This window comes from Nomascus leucogenys, chromosome 12 (genome assembly GCF_006542625.1).
Source record: "Nomascus leucogenys isolate Asia chromosome 12, Asia_NLE_v1, whole genome shotgun sequence".
NCBI lineage: Eukaryota > Metazoa > Chordata > Mammalia > Primates > Hylobatidae > Nomascus > Nomascus leucogenys.
The window spans coordinates 36,131,851-36,145,551 of record NC_044392.1 but is presented as its reverse complement, the minus strand read 5'-3'; positions in this window follow the sequence as shown (position 1 = coordinate 36,145,551).

The following is a 13,701-nucleotide window of genomic DNA, read 5'->3' as shown; positions in this document are numbered from 1 at the left end:
GCTGTGCCCATAATCCCCCTTTCCCCAGGCATCTCTGGGTCTTTCAGTAATTCTATGTATCACCAAGGGTTCATGTCTATTCCCAACCTATCCTTTTTCTAATAATGTACTTCAGTTTACATAGATACCCTCACAGTGAGGAAATGGGTTGGCCAGACTTGGATGCAATACTCCAGATATGGTCCAAACCTTTTCCTCATGGTATATGTGTTGGCAGGGTGATGGGGTGCTGTCAACATACCCATTGAAGGTCCGTTTCATGGGCTGAGCTCTGTTGGGCTGGAAAAATGACAAGAGATTTTCTCCTGATGCAGCACAAGACATAGAGAGTCAGAGAGGTAAGTCAAATCAGGGTCCCAGAGTAAAAAATCAAGATTCAAATGCTAGGAGAAGCCAAAACAAAAACATAGAATAAAAGGCCAGAGTCAGGAACAAAGTCATGATGACAAAGGAGGAGGTCAAAATGGGGAATCAAAGCAAAAGCATGTCAGAAAAGAGGAAGAAATATCCAGGCCTTCACTGTAAAGAGCTTTGGAGAGCCCAGAGCTGCCTTGACTGTTGCTGAGATAAGAGTCCAGTGGACGTAAGTAATATAGAATTCAGGAGGACCATTTGCTCACTTGCATTAGGTGGGCAGCTCTGCATGTTAATTCATGTAGAACTAACTTGATAAAAATCTCCCCACCCCTACCTCCCCCAAGTTCTGTTCTCTTATGCACATTCTTCATCCCATCCTCGGGCAATTGGTTTTGGGACCTACATGAAATGCTTCCTATATTCCTCTGAAGTTAAAAGTTTTTGGCTTCATTCATCATCCCAAATCTTTTGGGATCCTGCTTCTGTTGTCCAAAGTATTTCTTATTCATACTCTTATTTCATGACTTCTGAAAATCTGATGAACTGCTTTTTCATATCTTATTCGACTCATTGATAAAAATGTTGACATGGACATAGCAAAGACAACATCTTATATCACTAAAAAGTCCATTCATTAGTGCCTTAGACACTTTGCTCTGCTACTCACTAGTTATATGGCCTTGAAAGGCTATATGTATAGTAAAAGCACCAACTCACAAGCCAAACTTGCTGGGTACAAATCCCTGTTCCGCTGCTTACAGCCTCATAATACTGGCAAATGAGTAAATCTCCCTGAGCCTCAGTTACCTTATAGGGTTACTGTGAAGATTAAATGAGTCAATACATGTTAAGCACTTGAAATATGGCAGATAAATACTAAATGCTCGATACATGTAATCTAATTTGAGGCAAATGATGGGGAGGAGGAGGAGGTCAAGGAGGAAGAGGATGTAACCTTAAGCAAGTCACTTTATGGCTCCTCTCCTTTTTCTCATTTGCAAAATGATGGAGCAAAGCTACATGGGTTCCAATATCACCTTCAGCTTTAAAGCTGAATGCAGACTAATCCATCACCCATTCCATAATTGTCCATTTTCTCCATAATGGTATCTGAAGCAAGTGTCTTATAATCTACAGTTTTCTATTGTACGCATGTCAGAGAAGGAAATGAGTTACTTAAACTGTTTTTTGTGGGGATTTTTTTGTTGTTTCTTTGTTTGTTTTTTTGTGAACCCATGTTTCAAGGGTTTTTCCAAGTACTCAAGTACTCAAAAACCATTCTTTAAAAATCACAGTCTACAGACTTGTCCAAGGTCATTGTCAAGATGATCTGTTGGTTAAGCCACCAACAGATAGACTCTTTCTTCACCTTTTTCTAAGTTCAGTACATTGTCTATTTCTTTTCCTCACAGAAGAAAAACCAAATCCTAACCTGGCATGGAAAAGGCTCACCATTTGTGGGGTGTCTCGGCCTATCATGTGAGCTCTATGTAGAGGAAAGTGCTTTGGGGCAGTAATCACAAGGCCTGGGATACACACTCTCTGGGAAAAACATCCATGCTGCCAGCCTCACTAAGGTTTCTGGTTTTAGTTTTGGTTTTGTGGATCAGATGTGATGAGAGTTGGGCATGTGCTCATTTTTACACTGCAAAGTTCTATACAATGGCTTGGTAAAACAAATGCAAAGAATTAATATTTTCCTGATTTTCTTTCCTCCCTTTCTCTGAGAGTTCCTTCTGATCTGGCTGTTTTGCCCACTGTAGGGGTATGGTATGTTGATTCCAACTTCTAGTTTGATATAGTTTGGATGTTTTTCCTCTCCAAATCTCATGTTGAAATGTGATCCCTAATGTTGGAGGTGGAGCCTAGTGCGAGGTATTAGATCATGGGGTGGATCCCTCATGAATGTCTTAGTGCCATCCTTTTGGTGATGAGTGAGTTCTTGCTCAGTTAGCTCACAGGAGATCTGGTTGTTTAAGAGTTTGGGACCTCACCCTCCACTCTCTTGACCCCTCTCTCACCATGTGACACACCGGCTCTCCCTTTGCCTTCCACCATGATTGAAAGCCTCCTGGGCTTCACTAGGAGCTGAACAGACACTGACACCATGCTTTTTTTTAACAGCTTGCAGAACTGTCAGCCAATTAAACCTTTTCTCTCTATAAATTACCCAGCCTCAGGTATTTCTTTATAACAACACTAAAAGGACTAACACGTAGTTCATTGTTCATGCCCATTTACCTTTTCTCATCACTAAAATTCTTACCTATCATTCAAGTTCCAGCTCAGTTCCCACCATGACAACACTTATCCAAAAAGATGTCTCCCTAACCTAGGTCTGATAAAACTTATTGTCCAGTGTGTTCAGGTGACACTTAGTGTGTATAGCCTTGTGGCATCCCCAGTGAAATGGCAAGGAATGGTTCTTTATCTTTCCTTTGAATATGTCTTATCTTCATAACATGATTGTTAACTCTTCAAATATAGTGATAATGTATTATGTCTCTTTGTTCTCTCACCTAAGTGCTAAAACACACAGTAGGTGCTCAACAAATATTTCTGTATCAAAAATGCTTGACATAGTCAAATATATCAAAAACAATATACCAAAGGGTACCCCAGTATGCTTTTCTTATGATACCTTCCTTATGGCTTAATATCCCATAACAAACCATAAGCTCTGCCAAAAGATCAAGAAATATGAATGTGGTTTTTTCTTTTTAACTCACTTTTTTTTTTCTTGGCACCATTGTGTCTTCCCTAAGACCATTATTGATACAACAATGTTATACTAAGTGGCTGGTATTTCTGACCTAAGCCCTTCCCAAACAGCTCCACTGACTTCAGTCACTACAGTGTCTCCAGCTGTTACTGAATTCTCATTAGGATGTCAAGTGAAAGACCAAATGCTCAAAGTCTATAGTAGGAATTAGCTAATTCATTCACAAGAATTCTTGGCCTACTTCTCGTCAAGGCTAATTAACTAGTCCTCATAAATAATATGTTCTACTTTTACTAAAGCCATTAGTGCCTTCGAATAAATGAAAAGAGCATGGATTTTGACTAGTATGTTTGACTGTTGGACAAAATTCGGCCAATAATATCTAATATTCACCCTGGTGATCAAAGGATATAGCTTTACATCTGCTCTTTTTTTCTCTTTTGACCCATGGTGATATAAAATAGTATTTTGCAGCAAATACAAATGAAAAACCAAACTCATTCATTTGACAATGACCAATAAACATTAGCTATAGAATTTAGATGCAAATATCTCCATACTAATATTATGTATTAATATTTTTATATTTTTGTAATACTTTACCTACATAATAGTACATTAAGTTTCCATGTGCTATCCCCAATACTAGACTTAAGTAGGGCAGGCTTTGTTACCCCAGTTTTATAAATGGGCAATTTGAGACTAAGACTATGAAATCAGAGAATGAAAGACAGTTACTCTAGCAAATTGGATTTCGGATCTGGTCTCACAACTAGGTAGTGAAAGAAATGGGTATAAAAGCCAGGTCCCAAACTCTGCCATCTAGTAAATGTGTCTTTCTTGAAATCACAGTCCTTCTCTCATTAATGCTATGTTTCCTATCTATGTTTGTGTTAATGGGGATGGGGTTTCTCTATACATAGTTTTTTTTTTTCTCTTTGCTGTTAATCACTTATTCACTTATCATTCAGGTAGCACTTACTGAGAGCTTATTATCTGAGAAGCAGTGGGATATACAAAGGGGAAATATAGATATAGTCCCTTATGCATCCCAATAGAGGAGATGGATATTAAACAAATATTTGTAGACACATATATACCAGCATAAACCATGATAAGAGCTATGAAGGAAAATAATTGGATGAGATGAAAGACTATAGCAGGGAAATCTCATTTAAATTGGAAGGTCAGAGCAGACTTCTTTGAGAAAATGGCAGTTACACTCCGATCTAAAGGCTGAGTAGGATCCAATCTGGGGAAGAAAGCAGGAGGATGAGGAGAGGGTGGACCAGAAAGAGAGAACAATAGGTCTAACAGCCCTGAGGAAGGAATGAAGTCAGTGCATCTGAGAAGCTGGGGGTAGGGATGTTCAGATATCCCATGCTAGATGGTCTGGCCATCTAACATGAGCCATCTAACATGGTTGGGCCATGTAACATGGGAGATCTGAACCATCTAACATGGGAGATCTAACCATGGTCTGGCCATCTAACATGGGAGCTCTGAACATTCTTATCCCCTGCCCCGCCTGCAGTGAGTTCCATTGTTTCATTGTCTCACCCATGATTTTTTGCTTGACATACCCATGTCAACTTTGGGCTCTGTGCTGCCAGAAAACCATCCTTCCTGGCTTTGCCTCACCTTCACTTGCTGGTCAGATCAATGACTCGCCATTTTTCTATGACACCCCCCAGTAACTCACCACTCTTGTGTCTCTCAATATGTTCCTTCTTTTATAATTATCATGACTGCACCTGCAAAACCCTCTTACTAGATGACTAGCAACTGAATCCAAGTCATTTTTGTAGCTCATAAAGCCTTTAACACCAGAACCTAACTCATAGTAGAAACCCAGTAAATACTGATTATGCTGAGATGTCCTGATGTCAACTCCAGGGCACTGGGCATGAGGAAGTGAGTGTTCCCATTCCTATGTTCCAATAGTTTTTAACAGCCCAATTTTCATTTTCATGAGCTCCTTTTTCCTGGAAGCAGACTCCTATGTGGACAGGTTCAATGCTGGCTCTAGTGCGGTACATCAGTCTTGATGACTAAGACCCACTGACGATGGAAATGAGGCATCTAAATCAGAAAGATTGATGATTAGCTTTAAACTAGAACAGTTTCATCTATGATCCAAAACAGGGCCTTTTCCAAAAGGCCCGTCCAAAAGCACAAATTAAATCTAAACTGTGTCACACATGGCTTAGGAACCAACTATAAGTTTGCATTATAGCTAATTGATCAAGTCACTGGTGAAACCAACTGACTGAGTTTGCCTTAAGGAAATGATTTCCAAATTTGTCTGCAAGTTGAAATCATCTAGGAAGCTTAAAAAATTACTCATACCCATGTTCACCTCCAGAGATTATTCAATTAATGTGAGATTGCTGTCTGGGTTTTGGAACTACCAAAAGAACCCCAGTGATTCCAATGTGCAGATGAGTTTGTGAACCACTGACTTGCAGCAAGAGAACATTCTCATAACAAGCTAAGAAAAGCCCGTCAGCAGAAAATGAGAAACCGTTTCCCTGGATAATTCCAAGGAACTAATAAGATCCACTTTGCCCATCTGCTAGTACACACAATTGGGGCTTATGAACTCAAGAAGCTCTTGCTTAGCAGGAGATATGGTGGCTATGGCCATCTGCTGTGTAGATGTAGAATATACTGACTTAAGGTTTCCTGGCACTGTGTCCTCAGCATAGCATGCTCCCACAACACTGCCTCTGCTATCAAAATCTTGCTCATTGAAGGCCAGTCCCTCTATCAAGTCCTCCCTTACAAGTAGTTAATACTTCCACTGTTCTCTCAAAATTCTTACTTCTTCATTACAGCATGAATTTAATTTCCCTTGGTATCAAAACTAATTGTTAAACTGGAATCTTCTTTTGAGTTCAGGGACAATCTTTTATTCATCTTTATATTGTCAAAGAATGTAGCATTTTGCTTTGTACACAGTAAGTGCCTAATAAATGCTTATTGCATGAATGCTGAGATTACAATGAACAGGGCAGACGCTATCTCTGCTGTTATGGAGCTATAAGCTACGAGTTAAGGGTAACATAATTACCCTTAACTCCAAACTAGGTAACACCAGTTACAAAATTTTCAAGGTAGAAAGAGCCATTGCATAGATGCCTCCATCTCTTGGTTCCCAGCCCAATGATGATCACGAAACCTTTCCTGTCATAAACAACTCCACCACAGCTGCAGTGCACATGGGAGCTCTCAGAATACAGAACAACTGTGACCACACTGAGAGAATAGGGCTGAGACCAGGGGAAAACATCTGGTCCCCTCTAGAGAGGAGACAGCAGTGCAAATATGGGACTCTCTAATCTAGACTGGGTCCAGGTCCAAGGAATCCCAGCCAAAGAAGTAGATGTCAGCATTAGAGCTCAGGAAAGTCTTTTCAAGTCCCTGAGAGAGAGGCTGTAAAAATACAGCCCAGCCTCTGAGACCAAGTCATTGCCACTTGGATTTTGTTGAACGGATATGTATTAAGAACCACTGTGTACTGGCTACTGGCTACATGTATTCATGTATTCAGGTGTAGATTTGGAGGCTGCAACCCAATCACACACAGGCAAAGCAGTCTATTTTCAGATCCCACTTACTCTTGGGGAGAGGCTCTAAATATACCATCCAGTGACTGCAGGAGGCAGATTATCATTGCTGGCAGCTGAGCAGGGTGGGGCAGACAGGGACGTCAGGAGCCTCACCATTAACCTCAGCACAACTCAAAGGCCCCCACCACTTGTAGAGCTATATTTCCATAAGGGCAAATGTCTATTATTTGACTTGGTTTTCATTTGAGAGCTCCTGAGAATGAGTTTTGTATGGCAGGAAAAGCACTATGTGATCCCCTCCAAAGACCCACTGAGCAAAGCATGTAGATGTCACAAGGTAGGCCTTAGACAAAACCAACCTTGTTCTCTTCTGAGGCATTTGCATCATAAGAAGGTCTTGCAATTATATAACTAAATAATGAAATTGTCTACATGCATAACACTTGATAATTTATAATATGCTTTTGTAGCCCATTCATAAACGGATATAACATATTGTTAAAGCAGAATTCAAGAAGGCTACAATCAGAAATGATATTGGATATTAGGACATGAGAATTTATCTTGCCATAATGATTTCCTCTGTAGCAGGGAAGGCCTTTTGAGTAGGTGTTCAATAGAGACATAATTTTCTTACTGCTGAAAGCCAAACACTGCATAATCCCTTCTGTAACCATCCCTATTTCCAGGCAGCTAATACCAAAAGGCCAGAAGGCATTTAGTTTTGGAAGGAATTGAGAGAAAACCACACTAACCACCAGCATTTGGATAACTCTGTCCAGTAGTGATAATGAATAGACATAGCTGTAGGTAGAGAAATAGCTGATTGGGGAAAAGTTTGGTGGGGGGTGCAGGTAGAGAAGGACATAGTCAGAATGTTTAGCAATGTCAGAGTTTGAGAAAGCTCTGTATTTAGTGTATTATATTAGCCTTTGAAGAGGGACTAGACCCAGTTTGGCTGGTATCAACCATGTAGTAACATCCATGGGAGGTAAAGGAAGATGGGGTCTGAGACATTGCACCTGCAGCAGGGTGGCTCCAAGTCTCCTGGCACCATCTACATCAGACTCATCTGGAAGGCAGCTAAACGCACAGACTACGGGGCCTGCTCCCACCCTCTGAATCAGAATCTGGGGCTTCATTTTGCCTGGACATATGTCCATTTGACAAGCACATGGATGGTGATTCCCATCCATGAGCATGATGTGAGAATCACGGCCTTAGAGAATGGTATCTGCAGAAAGTCAGGTGTGAACTTGGTATGCCACATGACAGCATCAGAGATTATTTGTTGATGCCTTCTGGTTACTTTGAAGAGTCGATATTATGCCATTTTAGTCCAGTTTCCTAAGTCACAGTTATTAGTAGTGGAGTCAAGATTAGAAACAATTCCTTGGCAGAGAGGAAGGCTTTTCTGGCTGCCTGTGACCTCACCCACAAGCAGCTGTTAAGGATGCTACGCTATTTCTGAAATGGCCCAAACATCAGCAACTTTTGTGGTGGAATTTTAGACACATCAGCAGGCTGGGACACAGACATTTAGGGGCCAGAGCCCTTCTGACGCCAAATCAAAGGCTATGTGTGAGGCTGATGTTGCACCCCCTCTCCCCTCCACAGGAGGCCACTTGGTCCTGCACAGACACCTGTGGTCCAGATCCTTGGCAGGCCTCAGCCAGCCAAGACTGAAAGGGTGTGAAAGCAGAAATGGAGACGGCAATGGTGATGGAGGAGACTTCTCCTTGACAGCCTGGCAGATGAAGAGAGCTTCCAAAGACATCAGGCCACCAAAAGCAAAACCAAAAAGGGAGGAAATTCAATAAGTAGTTCTTGAACAGCCATGGCTTCCTGTTTGAGGTTCAGGGATGTGCCCTCTCCATACTTTGGTGAGGGATCGGTCCTGCCTGGTAATTAAGAAAAGCAGTAATGATCAGCGCTATGAATCACCCATTTCCTGTGAAAGGCTGGGCAGCGGGCTGTTTTAAAACTTCGATTTATTGACCGATTTGTCTGTGGTAAACCAGGAAGAAGCTGTGAGGGAGGTGGAGGGGCTGCCACCCTTCCTCCCTACCTCTCCCAACTGTCCCATCCTGTGCACTTCTGACAGATTAATCTTCCTAATGCACAGCTCTGATGGGACTCCTAGGACCGAAGACCTTTTTTTTTTTTTTTTATCCTTTTTAAGAAATGGGGTCTTGCTCTATCACCCAGGCTGGAGCGCAGTGGTGTGATCAGATCTCACCACAGCTTGCACTCCCGGGCTCTTGCAATCCACATTCAGTAGCATGTGCCTGTAGCCCAACTACTCCACCTCAGCCTCTGGGGTAGCTGAGGTACAGGCACATGCCACTATGTTGGGCTCTTAAGCCAAAGACTTTTAATGGCTTCTCCTTTGCCCACAGAGATATCTACACTGGGTTTCATCTCATTTCTCCATGCCCTTTGGCCCTCACTTGACTGAGCACATTTCAGTGTCTAGAAAAGTGCACATGTACTCTTTCCCATACACAATTTGCACATTCCTTGTTCCCAGGTTTTGCTCAAACTGCTTTCCCATCCCGGAATAGCATCTTACCCACTACCCACCCCATTAGATGAATCCCATCTCATCCTTCTCTGAGCATCCTAAATGCTCCTCTCCCTAATCCTTCCTAACTAGGCAGTCGCTGTCTCCTTCTATCTTGCTTTCCATCTCTCTCTCCTCTGTGTATCCCTGTGCATCTCTTTCTTTGTCTCTCTGTCTCTCCCTGCTCTTGAGCTCTCATCCCCACCCCTCAGCCCCCAGCATCATGTACCTCTATTTCTGATCTGCGCTAGCTACTAAGCTGTGTAATCTTTGAATTTTTCTCAATGTGAAGCATACTCACAGACTGCTATCACTTAACCTGCTGCTACTAAAAACTCATTCCTCATGCCTTTTGCTTTTGCATTTTAGCTGATGTTTAGCCTCCACACCAAGGGCTTGGCATAATTGTAATGAGACAGGGAGCCCAGTTCCATTCCTGGGGGCCAGGCATGTCTTCCCACCAATCTGGATCAAAGTCTCCTCTGTAGGAACCTTTCCCAGGTGTGCCCCACATCCCCCCATCCTGGCCAAAGTTGGCACCTATGTTTCCACACAAGTTTCTTACTGTGCATGCATTCTTCCTCTCCAGCACATATCACAATTATAATTAAATAACTGTCTAACCAGTAGTTTAACACCTGCCTTCCTCCACAATAGGAAGCTCCATGGGGACAAGGCCATACCTCTTTTATTTATCATTGAATTCCCAGTGCCTGGAATGTATTAATAGTTGATAGGCAATAAATATTTGGTGAATAAATGAATAGCATTTATCACACTCCACTTATAGCTTTGTGTGCACAGTGTATGTCTGATCCACTCTTCACTATCTTTAAGAATATAGGTGATATAGGATGCCCTTTGTATTCCCCCAACACTTTCAACAGCGCCTTTTCCATAGTAGGGACTCAAACAAATAGTTGTTAAACCTATTCCTCTAATGGGCGAGTAATCTAAGGCATGTGATGGTGAGTCAGTGGCATCACATTTGATTCAAAAGAAAACACAGTTAGTCCAATAAATCAACAGATAATTACTAAGCACTCTTTCTGCAAAAAGTATAGGGTTCTTTATCTGTCTATCTGTCTGCCTATCTATCTGTCCATCTGTCTGCTTGTCTAGGATTAGAGAAGTGGTTGTAGAGATAGTACAGGGTCTGGTTTTGAGTCCCAGCTTTGCCCCTGAGTGTCTATATGATCTTCAGTAGTTAGGGCACTCTAAATGTCAGTTTCCAGTTTCTTCAGCCTTTAAAATCAGCATAAAATTTTTAGTTAACAGGGAAATTGTTAAGATTGAAAGAAGGGGTGTATCTGAAAGCCTTTTGTAAAACATGAAGTGTAATAACATGTATAATTATTGTGAGTGCATGAGGAAAAGGAAAAGGCGACGGAGTGAAATATGGCTGTGAGGAGTCTCAGTCCCTCTCTAAGCAGTGAGGTGTGGGCCAGGAGTGCAGCATGAGGTCCAAGCTCTCTGAATCTGCCTGTCCTGACCCCCTGATAAATCTCTAAGCCTCCAACACACAGGTTCATCATCTTGTCAAATGGGCTCCAAGGCTCCTGGCTTCCTGGGAGGAGCTGCCTTACTAATAAAGAGATTGTCTTAATAATGTGAAGTACCCGGGTGCCATGGTAACGGGCATTACATGATCTGGAGAAGAGGAGCAGCTTTTGATAAGAATAGGGAGCCTGCAGACGGGAAAAGGGGGTGGGGATGCACACAGGATGGGAGTGGAGGAAAACGCAAACATGGATAGACAGAGTCAGCACCAGAGGGAATGAACAAACAATATTGTTGGTTCCTGTCTCTCAGAGTGGCCTCTCCTGTCTGGGCCCTACTATCTGGGGGATTTCTTGAACATTTCCAGATTTTTGGGTGCTACTGCAAGTTTAGAACCCCATGTACTTAAGCTGAGAGCCCCCATGGCTTTTTAAACACATAAGCACATGTAAAATCTGGATAAAACCAAGTTGTGATTTAAAAAAAAATTAGAAACCCAACTTTTTTGTATTCACCAATGGATTATTTTAGCAAGTTCTCTCATAACTGTTTGAAACAGCCTTGTGACCCAAGATGTTTTCCATAAGTCCTACCAATGTGGAGAACCAGAAAATTTGTGCACTATGAAGATGTCAACCCCAATGCCAATGTCCATGCCATGAAACTTCATAACCTTATTAAACACCACTGGTCCATCTGAGGACATGCTGCACAGCTTAGAAGGGTGTTGGTGCAATGAAAAGCACATTAGATGGGGCAAAGGAAAGAAATGTCATGCCTAATGAGTCCTTCTATGTTTCAGACACTGGACTGGGCACTTAATGCACATTAGTTTCTGCCAGAGAGTCTGATAGCTTGGGTTCTGGACCCAGCTTGCCACCAGCCAGCTATGAGAGCTTTAGGTTTTTTTTTTTTTTAAAGAGAAGCATTTCTGCTCACAGACACTTTATTATGATTCTGTTATTAAAATAGCTTCCGCCTCATGTGGTCACCAACTGTCTTCTAGTTAACCTTTGCTTTGGTTTTTACCTCTTGCTATTTCCTCACTTATAACTGAGGTCCTGAGCCAATCACAGTAATGAAGACAGTTTAGTTCCTTCTTGGTTTTATATTTTGGCTTAAGCGCTTTTGGTAAATATTAATTGCCTCAAAGGCAAGTTGAGTGTGACCATTTTGTGTGTTTAAATTTCATAGATGTTTCTACTCCTGCCAGGGCTAAAGGAGGTGGGTATAAAAAAGAAGAGTGATTTAGATTAGGAAACTGAAAGAGCTTCCTGCCTTCCAGGCTGTAGGGTCCATAGGAAGGCAGTGCCTTAGGTGGCTATACATATCCTCTTTCTATGAATTGTTAAAGAAAAACTAGACTCTTCTTTTCCTTCATTAGTGTAAGATCAAATGTTCCTGCAGATAAAAAAAGAGAACTGCCCGTCATTCCTTTCAATATTTTATCTAAGTTTCATGTAGCTTTGGATTTTTCAAAAACATTGTTTAGTCTGGAAAGAAATATAACAATTTGAACAATGTTGAACTTTAGACCACACAATCTTGAAGTGATTTTTATTTTATTTTACAGTATTCAATATTTTAACAAATTCTCTATGACCATGTATTACATTTACAATGAGAAAAATAATCAAAGTATTTAGAAATCTTAAACAAAAATATTCTTTAATCTTTTGACTTGTTTATTTTTACCATTGGTATATCACAAGTCACAGCCCATTTCCTCCATACGTTCTATTTCATATAGCAAGTAGCTGACAAATAATCAAACAAACAAACAAAAATAGCCTGGAATCCTCACCTTCCTGAAAAACCCATGAGATTGAAGCCAAATATTATCAAAAAGCCCAAAGACAACAAATGTTAGCAAGGGTGTGAAGAAAGGGAATTTCTGTGTACTACTCGTGGGAATGTGGATTGGTACAGCCATTATGAAAAACATTATGGAACTTTCTAAAGAAATTAAAAATAGAATTACCACATAGCCTAACAATTCCTCTTCCAGAAATATACCCAAAGGAAATGAAATCATTGCCTCATAAAGAGGTCTGCACCCTCATGTTCACTGAAGCCAAGCCATATTCACAATAACATATTCACAATAGCCAAGATATGGAAATAACCTAAGTGTCCTTTGATAGAAAAATGAATAAAAAACTATGGTACATATATAGAATGGAATACTATTCATCCCTAAAAAAGAATGAGCTCTTGCCTTTTGCCACAACATGAATGCCTCTGGAGGACATTATGCTCAGTGAAATCAGCCAGACAGAGAATGAAAAATATTGCATGACCTCACTTATATGTGGAATCGAAAAAAAAAAAATTCAAATATACAGAGATAACAAAAGAGTGGTTACCAGAGGTGGGGTGCAAGTAGGGCAGATGGGGGAGATGCAACAGATATGTAGGATGACACACCTAGAGATCTAGTGTGCAACATGAGGACTGTAGGTAATAAAATTGTACTGCATATAGGACTCATGCTAAATAAGTAGCTTTTAGCTGATCTGGCCACAAAAAAAATGGGTTACTATGTGAGATGATGAATATAGTAATTTGCTTTACTATAGAAACATTTTACTATCTCTATGTATCCTATAACATCATGTTCTGTGCCTTAAATATACACAACAAAATGTATTAAAAATTTAAAAGGCTGGACCAGAAAACCAACATTTTACGAGCATCCCTGGATACAGGCCCTCAGAGGCCCACTCATCTGAATTACATGAGACATCTCATCCCATCAATGAATCAAACTCTTCAGTTGCCCTTCCTCCTCCTCCTCTCTTCTATACTCCCTCCCACCCCTGATCATTTAATTATCTGCTTTTTGTGCCCCTCGAAAGTCACTGAAAAGACATACCATCAATATTTTTGGATTATTATGGCCTGTCTTGGTCCTCCTCTATCCTGCTAATTTTCTAACCTTTATAAAGTGTATGCCCAGTGAAATTAGAAGACCTGGGTTCAAATCC